Here is a 19,003-nt window from a genome sequence, read left to right on the forward strand (position 1 = left end):
TGTGCTTGTTCACCACATGGATACCCTCTTTGGAGCATATTTTTATCTTTTTAAATTTTTCTTTTATGACTTTTATTATTTTCTTTCCTAATTACAAAACTAATTTTGTTTGTTTTTTGAGACAGGATCTCTCTCTGTCACCCAGGCTGGAGTGCAGTAGTGCAATCATGGCTCACTGCAGCCTCAACCCCCTGGTTCGAGGGATTCTCCTGCCTCCGCCTCCCAAGTAGCTGGTACTACAGGAACATTGCCACTGCACCAGCTTGTTGTTGTTGCTGCTGTTATAGAGATAAGGTCTCACCATATTGCCCAGGCTGGTCTTGAACTCTTGGGCTCAAGCAATCCTTCCACCGGGCCTTCCAAAGTGCTAAGATTACAGGCATGAGCCACTGAATACAGCCCCTAATTATAAAACTAAAGATTTTAAAGGGGATATTTAAAATATAGAACATTTTTCAATACAAAAAAAATTCTGTCAATTCTACTGCCATCTTCTGTCCCAGCCAGTGACAAAATAAAATGAATAATTTGCTGTATTTCTTCCCAACTTCTGTAATGTATAGTTACAAATGTAAATATGGGCCTAGATTTGTGATGGAGTGTTTTATAGCAAAATTAGAATTATATAGTAAATACAGTTTTGATGCATGAAAGTAGTAAATTCATCACTATATATATCTTCTTGGAATACAGCAAATTTTCAAGTTCAGAAAACAAGGAATATATAAAGAATCAGGTATCAAATGACAACTTACTTTCAAAACAGGTAATTCCATGTTACTCCTAGTAATGTAATGGTGTCCCTGTATATTACTCAAATAACAAATTATGCTACAATAACAAATCCTGAAATCTCAGCAACTCCATGTAATAAAAGTTTCCTTCTTACTCATATCACAGACACTGCAATATGTACTGCTCTCCTTTAACAGTGACTCAGGGACAAGTTATGTTTCCATTTTGCAATACGCTATCTTACAGTTTTTCTTTCTCAGCCGACTGGAGGAGCAAAGGGAAGATTTATAATACTCTAACTGCTTTCAATCAGAAATGGCACATCATTTCTTCCCACTTTCCCATTGGTGAGAATAAATCCTGTGACTCACATATAGGTGCCTGGGGTTGAAATGCAAAGGAACACACAGCAATCAGGGTACACAAACCTGTCTGCCACTGCGTGAAATGACGGTAGAGGCGTAATATCTGACTAATTCTAATGGTGACAGAGGCATTCCAGAAAGAGAAAGTTCATTCTAGCAAAGAAATATGTATATAGTTTTATTAAGCAATGATTAAAATTTTGTGCCTGCTTAAAAGGCATTCTCATGAAGGACATAAAAGCAAGTTATTTAAAATTCTAATTTAAAACATATTTTTTAAAAGCCGAATTCTCTTAGGTCAGACGTATCACAGTATTTTCATCTTTTGTTGTATGATTGATTTTTGCAAACTCTCTTTCATTTTAGTTGCAGCTCCCTTAAGAATAATAGACTTCTGTTGTCCTCATGGCTATCCCAACCACAAGCATTCCCTTCCAATTGTATATACACATATAATCACATAACCTTGTCTAGCCAACATTAAGAATGTGCCATTCCTTCATGCCCTATTTCCTTCAGCCATAATAGTGGTTAAGTACCAACCAGTTGTTAGTATGATTTAACTGATTTAAGAATTAATCTCATCAAATTTTGAATGTTCACAACACAAATGTCTGTGATGGATATGCTAATTATCTTGATTTGATCATTGTACACAGTAGACACATATAAAAACATCACTCTGTATCCCATGAATATGTACAATTATTACTGAATTAGTCCTCATGCTGCTATAAAAAACTACCTGAAATTGGGTAATTTATAAAGGAAAGGGGTTTAATTGACTAACAGTTCAGCAAGGCAGGGAGGCCTCAGGAAACTTACAGTCATGGCAGAAGGGGAAGCAAACACATCGTTCTTCACATGGTGGCAGGAGAGAAAAGTGCTGAGCAAAGCGGCAAAAGCCCCTTATAAAACCATCACATCTCATGAGAACTCACTGACTATCATGAGAACAGCATGGGGGGAACCGCCCCCATGATCCAATCATTTTCCACCAGGTCCCTCCTACGACACATAGGGATTCTGGGAACTACAATTCAAGATGAGATTTGGGTGGGAATACACCAAACCATATCATTCTGTCCCTGGCCACTCCCAAATCTCATGACCTCACATTTCAAAGCACAATCATGCCTTCCCAACAGTCCCCCAAAGTCTTAACTCAACCCAGCATTAACTCAAACGTCCAATTCCAAACTCTCATCTGAGACAATTCCAAACTCTCATCTGAGACAAGGCAAGTACCGTCTGCTTATGAACCAGTGAAATCAAACACAAGTTAGTTACTTCCTAGATACAATGAATGGGGGTACAGGCATTGGGTAAATACAGCCGTTCCAAATGGGAGAAGTTGACCAAAACAAAGGGGCTACAGGTCCCATGCAAATCCAAAATCCAATAGGGCAGTCATTAAAACTTAAAGTTCCAAAATGATCTCTTTTGACTCCATGTCTCATATCCATGTCACACTGATGCAAGCAGTAGGCTCCCACAGCCTTGGACAGCTCTTCCCCCGTGGTTTTGCAGGGTTCAGCCCCCATCCCAGCTGCTTTCATGGACGGGTGTTGAGTGTGGGTTTTCCAGACACACAGTGCAAGCTGTCAATGGATCTACCATTCTGGGGTCTAGAGGATGGTGGCCCTTTTCTCACTGCCCTAGCTATACTAGGCAGTGCCCCAATGAGGACTCTGTGTGGGGGTTCCACTCCCACATTTCCCTTCCACACTGCCCTAGCAGAGGTTTTCCATGAGGACTCTGCCCCTGCAGCAAGCTTCTGCCTGGACATTGAGGCATCTCTATACATCCTCTGAAATCTAGGCGGAGGTTCCCAACCCTCAATTCTTGACCTCTATGCATTCACAGGCTCAACACCACATGGAAGCCACCACGTGTTTGGGTTTGCACCCTCTGAAGCAATGGCCCAAGCTGTACCTTGTCCCCTTTTAGCCACAGCTGGAGCTGAAGGAGCTGGGATGCAGGGCACCATGTCTCAAGGCTACACAGAGCAGGGGGTGCCTGGGTCTGGTCCATAAAACCATTTTGTCCTCTGGGCATGTGATGAGAGGGGCTGCTGTAAAGTTTTCTGACATGCCTTGGAGACATTTTCCCCATTGTCTGGGTGATTAACATTCAGCTCTCAATTACTTATGCAAATTTCTGCAGCCAGCTTGAATTCCTCCCCAGAAAACAGGTTTTTCTTTTCTACTACATCATCAGGCTGCAAATTTTCCAAACCTTTATGCTGTGCTTCCTCTGGAATGCTTTGCCATTTAGAAATTTCTTTTACCAGATATCCTAAACCATCTCCCTCAAGTTCAAAGTTCCACAGATCTCTAGGGCAGGGGTAAAATGCCACCAGTCTCTTTGCTAAAGCATAGCAAGGGTGGCATTTACTCCAGTTCCCAACAAGTTCCTCATTTCCATCTGAGAGCACCTCAGCCTGTACTTCATTATCCATATCACTATCAGAATTTTGGTCAAAGACATTCCACAAGTCTCTAGGAAGTTTCAAACTTTTCCACATCTTCCTGTCTTCTGAGCCCTCAAAGTCTCCAGGAAGTTCCAGACTTTCTCATATTTTTCTGTCTTCTTTTGAGTCCTCCAACTGTTCAAAGCAATAGTGGCAGGAGGCAGACAAATGCCTAGGCAGATAGGGACAGATCCCCAGTGAAAATCTACCTATAAGCCAAAGACAGTTTAAAGCCTGAAACCCTAGCTACAAGTCAAATCCACAGACTGGATTGAGAACCTGTCTTCCCGTTTGACACACTCCTCTGACTGATCCCCACCCTTCACCTATTTTACATATATCTACCCTTTCCTAATTGGTTTTCTACACTGCCATGACCATATTTGAGTTGTGCCTTCTCTTTAGTCTTTTGCTTTAGGCTTGCATACTCACAAACCAATCAGCACACACTCCCATAGTCTGAGCCCACAAAAGCCCTGGACTCAGCCACACTGGGAGAAAAACCACCTGACTGTGGAGGTGAGGGACCACCCCTATGTCCACTCTCCACTGAGAGCTATTCCTTCACTCAATAAAATTCTTCTCCGCTCTCATCACCCTTCAATTGACAGTGTATCCTCATTCTTTTTGGATGCAGGACAAGAGCTCAGGAACCACTGAACACAGGTACAAGCTATAACAGAGGCAGGCTGGGGCATGCCCAGCTCAGCTGCAGGCTGAGCCAGTGCACAAGCCAAACTCAGCCCAGGTCGGGCAAGTGGGCAGGGTGCCTCCTGCGGCAGGTAGCATGTCTGAGTGAGTTCCAGTGAGGGGCGTCGCCAGCCAGAGGTCCCTGGCTGGCAAAATGACTGAGAAAAATCCTACATCACAACCTCTGCCTGTTACCCTGTCCCAATGTCACTTCCACATTTTCAGGTATCCTGATAGCAGCAGTCCACTACCTTGGTACCCAATTTACTGTATTAGTCTGTTCTCATGCTGCTATAAAGAACTGCCCAAGACTGGGTAATTTATAAAGAAAAGAGGTTTAATTGACTCACAGTTCTGCATGGCTAGGGAGGCCTCAGGAAACTTATAATCATGGTGGAACGTGAAGCAGGAACCTTCTTCACAAGTCAGCAGGAGATAGGGAGTGCCAAGCAAAGGGGGAAAAGCCCCTTATAAAACCATCAGATCTCATGAGAACTCACTATCATGAGAACAGCATGGAGGAAACTGCCCCCATGATCCAATAGCTTTCCACTGGGTCCCTCTCACAACATGTAGGGATTATGGGAACTACAATTCAAGATGAGATTTGGGTGGGACACAGCCAAAGCATATCATTTGTCAACTAAAAATAAAAGGGGAAATTTAAACGGCGCCTAGAGCAGGCGGACAGGAGCCTTCTACCCATGGTGCCAATTAGATAAAGTGTTTCCCCTTGTAAAAAGAAAGAGGAATTGGTGAAGGTGTGGGTCAGAAATGTTAATTAAATGAGACTTTCTTTCTACAAATGTGCATAGTTCATGTATTGCTATTTTCTAAGTAAAAGACAAAAGACAGGAAAGGCTGACCTTTAACTTCCTTTGCAGTGTCATATTCCTAAGGAAAACTCATGAAAGTGATATCACCAAAAGCAGTGGAATAGGAACACCAGGGCTTTTTCCCTCCACAAAAGCAATTCATGAGCTGGCAAAAACTGAAAGAATTTTACAGAATTCTGGAATCAACCAAAAACTTTCAACAACCAGCTGAAGACTGGGTAAAAAAATAAGCTGCTGCTTTGTGGTGAAAGAGTGTCCTAGCATGTTAAGTTGCCCACATGCCATCCCTCACATCTCATGTTGGCAGTAGCCATTTGTATAGCAGCCCACACTCCTGGCACAGACTCCTAGTACCAGGTGGAGCAACTCAGAACTTGTTCTTAAAGAAATATGATTGCCCATTTTATCCTGTGTAGTGGCCCCCTAAGGAACTGGTAAAGTAGCTTGCCTTTGTTTAGCCACCTCAGAGTGTTCTCAAGGATGAATGGCTTTCTGGGTAACATTTGCCAAAAGCATTGAAGGCAAAAGTACTGGCCACAGCAGACTGGAGCAAGGTACAACTCTTGGGCCAAGCAACAGACAGACTATAAAGAGAAATCTGAAGTAAGTCCAGAAAAGAGAGGTAATGGAAAAAACAAATTGGCCTTCTTGGGCATATTTTATCATCAGAATTTATGGATTATCAGACTTTACTTAGTTGTAATCTAAAATGTGGTGGCCTCCCAATAAATGGTGGTTTAAATGATTGATTAGTGGATCCGTAGATGGATGGAATAAAAATGGTCTACATCCACTGTTTCTTATTTATTATAAGTTAACTTTTTATCCTTTTCCATATTTTTGTATTTAATTCATATTTCTATAATAAGACCATAAGACCCTCTACTACTACTTTTAGAATATCAAAATAATCAATAATAGTGTTATACATATATATCATTTTTAAACTGTTTTCTTATTAAAGTTATGATTTCATACTGAAAATATTAATGTCATTGAAATAGTTTAATTATATCAGATTTTTCAGACATTTAAACAATAAACTGAATTCACTTAGTATCGATCCAATGCAACAGTTTTTAAACAAACAATAAAACCACTTATGAAGACCTGTTCCTATTCTCTAGATTCCTTATATTCTATTAGACATTATTATCCAGATAACTTGTTCTTTGTACCAAACTGGATATTGTCCTTTTTTCATGTTTTTAATTGATACATAATAATTGTATATATTTAGGGGGTATATAGTTTTGTTTAGTTTTGTTTTTTGAGATGAGGTCTTGCTCTGTTGCCCAGGCTAGAGTGCAGTGTTACAATCATAGCTCACTGTAGCCTCAAACTCCTGGACTCAAGCTATCCTCACGCTTTAGCCTCCTAAGTAACTGGAACAACAGGCACGTGCCACCATGCCTGGATAATTTATTTTTATTTTTATTTTTATTTTTTCACAGAGTGGGTCTCACCGTGTTGCCTAGGCTGGTCTCAAACTCCTGGCCTAAAGCAATCCTGTCGCCTCGGCCTCCCAAAGTAATGGGATTATGGATGTGAGCCACTGTGCACACCAGTACATAGTGATATTGTGACACATGTAATGTATAGTGATCAAATCAGGGTAATTAGCATATCCATCATCTCCAAAATTTATCATTTTTTTGTGTTGGCAACATTCAATATCCTCCTAGCTATTTGAAACTACATATTATTGTTAACTATTGTCATCCTACATCTATACAACACTAGAACTTATTCCTCCTATCTAGCTATAATTTATATCCTTTAACGAGACTCCCTATTTCCTCCTTCTCCTAGCCTCTAGTATTTTCTGTTTGACCTTTTACTTCTATGAGATCAAATTTTTTTAGCTTCCATACTGAGTGAAGACATGCAGTATTTAACTTTCTGTTACTAGCTTATTTCACCTAACATAATGTCCTTTATTTCCATCCATGTTGCCAAGAATGACAAAATTTCACTCTTTTTATGGTTGAATAGTGTTCCATTGTGTGTGTATGCATTCGTTCATCTGTTGTTGGACACCTAGGTTGATTTCATATCTTGGCTATTCCGAATAGTGCTGTAATAAACATGGAGTGCAGATGTCTCTTTGATATACTGATTTCCTTTCCTTTGGGTAAATGCCCAGAACTAAGATTGCTGGATCATATGGTAGTTCTATTTTTAGTTTTTTGAGGAACCTCCATACTGTCCTGAAATCTTGGACCATGGCAGAGTATCACATAGGATGAGTTCAAAGTTTTCATGTGGATTAACCTGGCATGTACTAGATTTTTGAAACACTCAAAGCAATCAGAATGCTGTGAATCTTCCCAAGATGTTGTAAAGGGTCAAAATAATGAGACTAGAAAGAAGATGCATCAAGGCAGGAATAAGGAAAGAAAAATTAAAACTACTCTAGTCCCTCATGCATACTCAGTTCAGACTGTTCAATAAACCAGTTTTATAAATCTAAATATAAATTTATTTATTCTAGGAAAAATAGATTATTAGTATGATTATCCAATGAATTGCCATGTAGTACATCTCCTCTTTAGTATTTATCCCACTGGCAACCAGCTTGTGATAGAATATAACAAATAAGCAAATAAACTGCCCCTAACCTAGCTATGTTGGCATTATCTTCATTTTTACTTTTAGAAGTCAAATCTAGTGTAGTTCGAATCATGTTTCCCACACCTCACTTTTTCCTCCCCATCTCTTGGGACTTCAAATTCATCTTCAGGCTTCCCATTTTTATCTTCAAAGACAACCTGAACCCTTCAATCTCTTACCTTTGCTTTCCCCAGTACATGTTAACCTGCTGCACCTCTAAATGTGTTGCCTACTGTTAAATAAATGTAAGAAACATCCTACCACTCAAATTTACCTCCTTATAAGCTCTTCAGAAATCTTTCTTCCAATGGAAATGTTGCTACTGTCCATTTTATCTCCTCCAAGTTTGACAAGCAAACACATTACAAAATGCAAAAAGAAAAGGCAAAACTTGTACAGCTAGTAATTTGATCTTTTTCTAAATGTGTATATTACAAATTTTACATGAACACTTGCTTAATCAAATAATTTGCTTCCTGGGAAGTGACCTGGTCTTTTACCAGAGGGTTGTAAGTGGCAAAGGAGCCCGTAATTGGGACAAGACACCAGGAAGTACCAAACCAGGGCCATGTACCAGGAATACGACAGACAGCACTTACTCTAAGAGCACACAGACAGCCATAGATCTTGTCGTTGGGCATAAATCTGAGAGGTGAAGGTACAGGTTGTCTTAAGAGATTTCAATCATCTGAAGGGTTTTCCAAACAAAATTACATTGTGTACCTATAAATTTTCTAAATTCTCTGTCCCCATTCCCAGAAATGGGAGAGAAGTTGATGGGAAGGCAGAGAGAGAAACTGAACTCTCACTGGTACTATCAATTCTGTGCAGGCCTGAAACAATAAACTTGTCTCCCTAACAGTTCAAAAATCTAGTTGAAAAATGAGCACTTGTAAAGGGAAAGCACCCTGAAATGTTAGGAAGAATTGCAGTTTTAGAGCCAGAAAGATGTGAATTCCAGTTCTGTCTCCATCCTTCCTTTGACATATGCTCCTTGGCATGTTGTTAATTTCTCAGAGACTATAATATCTCCCTGGCAGGACTGTGGTAAATAATAAACAAAACACTCTCTGTAAAACATTTAGGTCTATGCCCGGCACATAATAGGTACTGGACAAATGGGGATATCTTGAGTGTCTCCGAATGACCTTTTGAGAGATCCCCCCTCTGGACCTAAGTTTTGTTATCTATAAAATTGGTATATTAATATCCCATCACTATGTTGTTACAGGTAATAAACTAGACAATCTGAATGCAATAGCTAGTATGATAAAGAGTGTATAAAAGTATTAAGTAAACATCATTTGTTTTCCTTGTTAAATCAATTTTTTCAAAATGGTTTTTGATTAATGTGAATTGAGTAGTGAAACTGGAGCTAATGACAGACCAAAAATTGTATAGTAGATAGGCAATTCATCCTCCGACAACCGGGTAACCAGGAGAAAAGACCCAACACTGCAGATCTTTGACACTCAGGAGTCTAAAGCTTACTTTTCTCCCTACAAAAGTTCTAACTAATGGAGAAGTCCTACAAAGAATGGATAGCCAAACAGGAATCACAGTGTCAGCTGTATTAATGGCTGGGCCAGCACCTAATAACTTCCAACACACAGGGCCCAATTGTCAACTGTGAGGAAGATTAAATTTTAAGCCTTGGGACAAAATAATCGTCCTGACTCTTCCCAAATCTTGGTCCAAACTATGGGGAATGCAGTCTGTAGAGCACACCAAATCCACTTACTCAGCCAGCTTCAAGGAAAACAGCATCCTGCCGCATGGGTGATCACCTGGAGAACACTGCAGCTAGAGAGTTGAACTAAGAGGCCAGAGATGGCCAGGCGCGGTGACTCATAACCGTAATCCCAGCACTTTGGGAGGCCGAGGTGGGCAGATCACGAGGTCAGTAGACTGAGACCATCCTGGCTAACATGGTGAAACCCATCTCTCCGAAAAATACAAAAAAATTAGCCAGGCGTGGTGGCGGGCGCCTGTAGTCCCAGCTACTCGGGATGCTGAGGCAGTAGAATAGCGTGAACCTGGGAGGGTGCAGCTTGCAGTGAGCCGAGATCACACCACTGCACTCCAGCCTGGGCAAGTGACAGAGGAGACTCCATTTCAAAAAAAAAAAAAAAAGAGGCCAGAGATCTGAGCAGGCCCACGGCACCTCAGGTCAAAGAGAGGCAGGTACAGCACCTCAGGTCAAAGAGAGGCAGGACAGAGCCAGTTTCCCCAGCACAAGGCATATTGATCACACTCACTAGTAAAATTGCCTGATCAATTAGCTCCACCCCTCCTCCTCCCTGGGGAGAATTGAGGACTGAGGTAGAGAGGAGCAGAAGAGATTCAAACACTCTCCACTCCTGGGAAAAGAAAGCTTGAGGAGAAGATTCCTAGTTGCATAAGGAAGAGGGTAAGTGTCCCCTCCTTCCCCTCCCCAGGTCAAAGCTAAAACAAAGGCCGGGCGCAGTGGCTCACACCTGTAATCCCAGCACTTTGGGAGGCCGATGAGAGTAGATCACCTGAGGTCAGGAGTTCGAGACCAGCCTGGTCAACATGGTGAAACCCCATCTGCTAAAAACACAAAAATTAACAGGGCATGGTGGCACACGCCTCTAGTCCCAGCTACTTGGGAGGCTGAGGCAGGATAATCACTTGAACCTGGGAGGCAGAGGTTGCAGCGAGCCAAGATCGGACCAATGCACTCCAGCCTGGGCAACAAAGCAAAGCAGTAATTTGGGAATTAGGCAGATTGAAGAGGGGTCACAAATAGCACCAGAACTAGAGGTTGATTGGGAAGCCACCAAATGTTTAAGGAAGCTACTGCATGTAGCCAGAGGCAAGGAGATTGCCAGGAGGCTTTGACAGAAGAGCAGGTCAGGGCAGGCTTTCTGCCAAGGCAGGAAGCAGGTCCTCAATATGAGAAACCCAGAGTCTCAGGTAGATAGAGCAAATAAAAGTGTGCCACCAAAGAGGCTTATGGTTACAAAATGGTGAAATTAACACTAAACAAAGGGTCAAGATATCTGGCAGTCATTGCAGCCATTCTGACTGTACTGCTAACTAGCCATCGACCTCTAAATGTATCACTTTTCATCTCTGGACATCAGTTCCCTCAAATATAAAAATAAGTATCTTCCTTCTCCAACAATAAATGATCATAGAAAAGGAGATGTGCATTGTTTGGTGATGCACTCAATCTGCCCTGTGTCACCTGGATGCAGAAGACCTGGGAACTATTGTCTTCTCAACAATGACAATGGAGCACATATTGAACAGAGGATATCTGTTCAAACACCACCCCGGAGTCCCAGAAATGTTGGGTGTGATCTGCAGCAGGATATGAAAAGTGAAATAACAAACTTTAAACTATATAAGCAGTCTCGCCTTCTTTTTCATATTTTTCTAGGAAATCAGTGAAATAAGAGAACAGCTCCAAGGACAGGACTTGTATTTGAAAATAATGACAGATGACACATTCTGAACAATTATTTATACGATTTTTTTTCTCTGCCTTCTTTTTCTCTCTCCCAAGCCCACACTTATAAAATATTACAGTAAAGAAAAGGTCTTCCACTACAAAAAGTGCTTCAGGAAAGAGAGGACATTGTCATTTTTTTCAGGCCCTAAAAATATTGTGTATTGTAGAAATCAAACCGTGGAAAGGAGAAGGAGATTCTAACTTATCTATAAAGCTGAAATCTCCTCTGAAGGAGATTATATACCGTATATCGCAGGATAGAGCCATATCTTTTCCTTTGTCTGGTAGAGAAAGCAAGGCTTCATATTTGAATCTCTAAATTGTACCATTCTGAAAATCCACAAATAAAGAAATGCTTAAAGAAAAAAGTGGGCTCCTGCTAATTCTGAAATTGTAAGATTGTTCTCATTTTCATTTCCAGCAACCAAAAGAAAGAACACTTCTGGCCACATTCTCTCTCTACTTAAAGGGTATGTGGCCAGTCTATGGGAACACCATGGTGGTAGCTATGTGATTCTGAATACTATGACTAACATACTTCTGAAAGCACAGATTTTTGGGGGCTTTTAGAAGACCCTGACCACATTTTAATATTTTATGGAGATATTAAAAGGGATTTCTCTCTTTCTGTATCACTGTAAAAGGAAGAAACAATTTAAAGCAACTTGGCACTCTTAGGAGCATATAATTCTTGATGGCAGCTCTTGCCTCTGCAGTTGTTTTTATTTCGCAATGAGGATTATGTCATTACCCTACAGGTAGCCCCATCCAAATACAATCTTATTACTAAAAGATTCTAGAATTTAATGGCTATCTCACAATAGACTGCTTTTCAGACATTTGCAGGATTTTCCAAATATCAAGGATATAATTTGCTGCATTAAAGTTGAATGAACTGCAAATTTTAATTACAGCTTTTTCATATATAGATATTTCTTGCCTGATCAGAGACTGATGTAGAGCTTCTGAAGCTGCCCAAAATATATCCCATTTGATGCTTCCTAAAGTTCTTTTAAGAGAACCTGAGCTGTTCCTGTTCTCTATCATGGTGGATCAAGGTGAAAAGGAGAACTCCATGCAGAAACTTCACATCTGCAAGCTCTGCCGCAACATCTGTGTTGAGGAGAGTGGAGACAGACTGACACAAGCAGCCAAGGTGTTGGAGAAGCTCACAGGGCAGAGTCCTGTGTTTTCCAGAGCTAGATACAATCAGATCCTCTGGCATGCAGAGAAATAAAAAGATTGCTGTCCACTACACAGTTCAAGGGTCCAAGGCAGAAGAAATCCTGGAGAAGGATCTAAAGGTGCAGAAGTATGAGTTAAGAAAAAATAACTTCTCAGATACTAGAAACTTTGGTTTTGCGATCCAGGAACACAGTGATTTGGGTATCATATATGACCCAAGCATTGGTATCTATGGCCTGGACTTCTCTGCGGTGCTGGGTAGGCCAGGTTTCAGCATCACAGACAAGAAGCACAGGACAGGCTGCACTAGGGCCAAACACAGACTCGGCAAAGAGGAGATCATGCGTTGCTTCCAGCATAAGTATGATGGGATCATCCTTCCTGACAAGTAAACCCGTTTCTATCCAAAAGGCCAATAAAAAGTTTTTGGTGAAAAAAAGAGAGAACCAGAAAGCTCAGCCTTCCTTAGAATTTATTTGCTGGGCGCAGAAAATCATGCTTAGCCTTGCCAACCTTCTGAGGAATCAGAGAAAGCCTCATCCCACTGATTCATGACATTTAGAAATAATCTGCCAATGTAGACCTGGTTTCCGGTTTGAGGCCTTAGTCCACTATCATGGGCTTGCATCTGCTGTATTCACTCGGACTATGTAACCACAGTTCAGCCTCGACTTCCCTACTAGAACCTTCAGTTCCTTACCTGGGGGTGATGAGAGGATGGGCAAAGGGGAATGCTCCCTAGGTTCTCATTCGCCATCTGGCCACTGGGTCCTGTTGCAAGGGGGTAAACCCTAGGAATCCCATTGTCTTTGCCCTCCAGACTCCTGATGTTGCTGCCTAACACTGACCTGTTGATCATCCTCCCTAACAGGGATTAATTCTCATGGACAACTCCAAACTCCCACTTGAGGCAAGAGGCAAAATTGCTATAGATTAGTGCCTTTTGGAGATTTAATTACTAGTTCTTCCAGATATTTTCCTGAAGATGATAAAGAGTCAAAATAGCTGAGCAAGGTGGCTCATGCCTGCAATATCAGCACTTTGGGAGGCTGAGGTGGGAAGATCACTTGAGCCCAGGAAGTCAAGGCTGCAGTGAGCCATGATTGCACCACTGCACTACAGCCTGGGCAATACAGCAGGACACTGTCTCAAAAACAAAAAACAAACAAACCAAAAAAAAAGAGTGGCAGAGTGGCTAAAGAGATTGTTTTGCTTTAATTCTCCTTCTTGACAAAGTTCTTCTTTGGTGAACGAATGACTGAAGTTAAAAGTTCACAGGGAAGCAAAAGGAAAAACGAATGAAGTAATCTGGGTAATCAACTGCTGAATAATTTAGAAAAGATATTACATGCTGGCAAAATGGGAAGTCTGAGCATATCACTTGTTTGCCCTTTGATGCAATTAAGCTTGTGGTCTAATGCCAAATCAAGTGTTGTAAGATTTGAGAATGATAAATTTAATTCCATGTGCTTAAAAACCTTTTTTTTTTTTTTTTTTTTTTTTTTTTGAGAAGCGGTCTTGCTGTGTCACCCAGGCTGGAATGCAGTGGCACAATCTCAGCTCACTGGAACCTCTGCCTCCCGGGTTCAAGCAATTCTCCTGCCTCAGCCTCCCAAATAGCTGAGATTACAGGCACGTGCCACCGTGCCTGACTAATTTTTGTATTTTTTCCTACAGACATGCTTTCGCCATGTTGGCCAAGGTGGTCTCGAACTCCTGACCTTGTGATCTTCCCAACTCGGCCTCCCAAAGTGCTGGAATTAACAGGCATGAGCCACCGCGCCCAGCCAAAACTTTTTAATATATGAACGGAAGAATAAAGTTACCCATTCAATTAGATTTATCAAAGACATTATGCCTTCAAACTGAATAACAAAAAAAATTGCACAAGTTATTTTATCATAATCTGAAATTAAAATGGACATCTATGCTAGAATACTAAATAGTACATTTCTGTTTCAGTGTCATTACATTTTTTTGAATATTATTTTTGCAGAGTAAAAGGATAAGGCAAAGTGTAGTTATTTCAACTGTTATGGAGCCCTCCTCTCAGAGCAATGGCTATATGGGAAGTTATTATTCTATTCTCCCTATTTTGTGTGTGTTTAAAAATTTACATAATAAAGGAAAAAGTTTTTAAATTTCTTGTGAGCCACAGATGAGTCAGACCTCTTCACTTTAATTCTCAACAGATGCAGCCTTCCATCTCTCTCTAAAAGCATTCAGTTTCCTGGAACATTTAACATCACCTTCAAAGAATGCTAAGAGCTCTGAACTGCTCTCTCTGTGTCTTATCCCCTCATTCTCTCTAACACCCTGCTTCTTCTACTGACAGCCTGGGATGGCAAACAGACTCCACAATCATCATGTCTGTGGTCTCAGTTCAACTTTTTACCAGTCTATAAGGCAAATTGGCTGCTTGCCACATCCAGCTGTAAGAAAAGGCAGGCCCTTCTCCATCGTTGTTTAGCCACTAGAGAAAAAAATGCAGAGATGGTGCTTGCAGGCTTACAGGGGTTTCAGGGAAGTCTCTTTTATCAGCTGAGCTACACACTGATCCCACAAAAAGAGCCAGGTTTTACATCAACCTCTTCTTTTGATCTTCTGTGACCTAGAGACTCACATAACAATAGTGTGCTCTGGCCCCAGACTCTCCAGATTGAATGAACCCTTTCTTTTCTCTTAGTTCCCACTTTGTCTTACTTTTCTTTTTTAACAGCTTTATTGAGATATAATTTATATATCATACAATGCACCCATTTAAAGTGACTAATCCAATGGTTCCTAATATGTTCACAGAGTTGTGCAACCATCACCACAATCAAGTCACTGATTCCCTTTTACTTTGTAAGTATCTCCCTTTACATTTATAAGAGATTCTCCCTTTGTATTATAAATCCCAGAGTGCAGTATGCCCCCTCCTTGTGTCTATGCCTCCCCTATAGCATCTAGCACCAGATGTCAATATCAGTCATTCTAGATGCTTGTAGTATTATCACTCCCCACTTTCGCCCTTGTTCTAGCTCTCTATCCTGTGTTCCAATTTATAGAAAAAAGACAAATGTAGGCAGAAGAAAAATAATATAAATACCATCATCAAACTACTAACCAAAAAACTCTCTTCTTCTAGCCATGTCCCAATTACTAAGGTTTTGTTCTAAAAAATAAAAAAAAAAACCACTCAACAATTTTGGCTAATATCGTAAAATATGTGTTTCTGCAATGAGGCTGATATCACAGATATCACACACCAAATATCTTATGCAGCTGTACCAAGTAAGAGCCCTACCAGAACTTGTTTCTGACTCTTGGATCCCTCAGTCCAATCAAGGACATAAAAGAGATTGGAGACACTGGTAGGTTGAGGATATGGTGACATGATCTCTTTGGAGAGGGCTCTCTCCTCATCTCTAATACTTTAGAGGATGGATTGAGGTATGCTGCCTTCTATCCCCAAACCTAGTTCGGGAGTCTCAGGGAACCCCTGCAACAGCTTGGAAATGTGCTCCCTGCTATTGGAGACATGAAAGACTGGTGCCTGACTTGGCCTGATGAAGCTCAAGTAGTCTGGGGACTAGGAAGTCTGGAAGCTCATAAACTGCTTGGATGGAGAAGCCAAGAGACCACTACGGCAGCAGGACTGAGCCGAATGATGCGTTGTGTTTCACATCAGGTGTGTGTCAGGAGGGAGAGTGTGTCAGGGAGAGGTTATCCTCCTTCTCAGTCAACAGGACTATTTACAGGAAGGAAAAGCAGAAAGAGGCTGAGGTGTATGGTGGATGCCCAGGAAGCAATCCATCTGAGTCCAGGGAGCTGCATAAGAGAGGGCCCAGTAAGAAACCTCTGAAGAGCTCAAGAAGAACCCAAGAGAGAAGCGTCGGCTTCATCATCTCCTGACCCACCCTGGAGCATCAGCTTTAACCATCCATATGTCCAGAGAAGCTGAAGCTTCCTAGCCAAGCAGTGCCCTCCCCTACACCTCTGCTCTCTCCTACCCTGAACACTGGCAGTTCCAAAACAGCAGTTTGTGAGATAGGAAGGAGGTGAGATGAGAGAGAGCTAGGAACTCACCCTGTCCCTACAGCAGGCAGCAGCCTGGATCAGGTACAACCTGGGAAACAGGAGAAGAGGCGACCAAGGTCAGATCTTTGTTATCCCATGGTCAGGACATTCTAATTACTGAATTGTGAGTGTGTTCATGTCCTAAAGTGACTATAGGATTGTCACATGAGACTGAGTAGAGAGACTGCGGGATTGGATGAGTCTCAAGATGGAAAACCGGGATATTGCAGGAAAGGCTAACCAGTGGTTTGGGGTTTCTCCCCCTAAATCTGGAAAAATGAACATGAACATCCTTCACCAGGAACAGCTCATCGCTCAGAAGAAAGGGGAAATTGGATCCAAAATGGAACAGAAAGCCAAGCAGAACGAGGTGGCCAGCCCACAGCCCCCCCACATCCCGGTGAAATCACAAATGCACACAACTCTTCCTGCGCTTCAAACAAGTTTGCCAACGACGGTAGCTTCTTGCAGCAGTTTCTGAAGCTGCAGACGGCACAGAACAGCACAGATGACCCCCACCCCCAATGCCAGGGCGCCCAGTGCCCCTCCCAGCACGCCTACCTCCTGCGCCGGGAAGAGGTCCCTCCTTATCAGCAGGCGGACAGGCCTAAGGCTGGCCAACCCGCCAGGCCGGTGAAGAACTACTCGCACGCCAAGCAGCTGCCTGTGGCGCACCGCCCGGGTGTCTTCCAGTCCCACGACGAGGGTGAGGAGGACTAGAAGCAGTGGCTGGAGATCAAAGTTGCACCCCCAGAGGGACTCGAGACTCAGAAAGTGATAGAGAAATTGGCCCCTTTGTGGCAGAAGCAGGCCCCGAGTTAGGAAAAAGTGACTGGAGGACTACAAGGATAACCTGGCGTTTCCATTTTTGCACAGTAAGAATAGCAGGCAATTTCTCTACTACAGAAAGGAGGTAGCTGAGATAAGAAAGGAAGCGCAGAAGTCGCAGGCAGCCTCTCAGAAAATTTCTCTCCCAGAGGACGAAGAGGTCAAGAACCTTGCAGAAAAGTTGGCCGGGTTCATAGCTGGCGGGGATCCCGAGGTGGAAACCATCGCCCTCCAGAACAGCTGCGGAAACCAGGCCTTCAGCTTTCTGTACGAGCCAGCCCAACAGCCAAGCGTCCAACTGCTACTGACAGAAGCTGGAGGAGTTCCGGAAAGCCAAGGCCGACTCCAAAGGCACCCTCATGGCACCAGACCCCGGCCTGAAGCGCAGGTCCCCTCCTGAGGCCCGACAACCACCTGCCCCGCCTCGTCCTCGCCTGTGCCCCCAGTCATCCCCGCTCCAGGCGCCCCCGGGGAGCCAGCCTCCGCAGCCACCGTCAAGAGGAAGCCGAAGGGCCTGTGGAGGCCTGAAGAGGACAAAGTAGAGCTCTCACCTGCTGAGCTGGTGCAGAGGGACGTGGATGCCTCTCCCTCACCTCTGTCAGTTCAGGACCTCAAGGGGCTCGGCTTTGAGAACGGGAAGTCCGTGGGTCTAGCGGGCCTCACGGAGCTGTCGTGCTCACAGAGGCAGCAGCTGAAGGACCAGCAGGAGATGCTTCAGATGTACGACATGATCATGCAGCACAAGCGGGCCATGCAGGATACGCAGCTGCTGTGGGAGAAGGCGGTGCAGCAGCACCAGCATGGCTACCACAGCGACGAGGAGGTGAACAGCAAGCCGCGCACCTGGGAACACCAGCTGCAGCGAATGGAGATGAACAAGACGAGGGAATGGGCCGAGCAGCTGACGAAGATGAGCCGAGGCAAGCACTTCATCGGAGACTTCCTGCCTCCAGACAAGCTGGAGAAGTTTGTAGAGACCTTCAAGGCCCCGAAGGAGGGTCGCGAGCCTGACTACTGGGAGTACAAGGAGTTCAAGCTGACCGAGGAGAACATCGGCTACTAGATGCTGATGAAGATGGGCTGGAAGGAGAGTGAGGGCCTCGGCGAGCCAGGGCATCAAGAACCCAGTCAACAAGGGCACCACCGCAGTGGCTGGCGCCGGCTTCCGCATTGACCAGCCGGCCGCTCTCTCCAAGGAAGACAACGAGAACTAGGCCCTCCTCAAGAGGATGATGCCGGCCTACCGCTTCCGGCCCAACCCCCCGGAACAACCCCAGACGGTCTTAGTAATGAGTGTTCTGAAAACACGTACTTTCTGAATGACCAACCGTCCCTGGACTGTGGCATGTTCCGACCTGTACTTCTGCCCACCCCTCCCGTTGTCACTAGTGCCGTGCTGTGTAATAAAGTCCCAGTGCTCATCCAAAAAAAAAAAAAAGAATGAGTAGAGAAATCATGGGACTTCTAGAGTTTTCCTCCAGGGAGAGGAAGTTGTCATCACCAAATGAAGTTTAAGCACACAGTGGTAAGATTATTTTTATTTAAGCTGTGTCGTTGTCACAATCCAAGCACCACACTTGTTCAGCATACCAGTTGTATAGATATTGTAAGAATGATTACATGTTTTCAGTCTTCTTAATGATAAATATCACTGTGTTGGACGTTTATTAGGTACAAGGCAGTATGGTAAACACATATTGTACCAATCAACATCCCAGAAAAAAAAAAAACAAGGAGA

At 43.0% G+C, this 19,003-nt stretch overlaps 2 pseudogenes; both read left to right on the forward strand.

The window, feature by feature from the left end:
• Window positions 1-12,235: 12,235 nt before the first annotated feature.
• LOC129493303 (large ribosomal subunit protein uL5-like) lies at window positions 12,236-12,778 on the forward strand (annotated as a pseudogene).
• A 3,855-nt stretch (window positions 12,779-16,633) lies between these two features.
• LOC129492709 (SURP and G-patch domain-containing protein 1-like) lies at window positions 16,634-18,683 on the forward strand (annotated as a pseudogene).
• The last annotated feature ends 320 nt before the right edge of the window (window positions 18,684-19,003 follow it).

This window comes from Symphalangus syndactylus, chromosome 11, assembly GCF_028878055.3.
Source record: "Symphalangus syndactylus isolate Jambi chromosome 11, NHGRI_mSymSyn1-v2.1_pri, whole genome shotgun sequence".
NCBI classification, from domain to species: Eukaryota; Metazoa; Chordata; class Mammalia; order Primates; family Hylobatidae; genus Symphalangus; species Symphalangus syndactylus.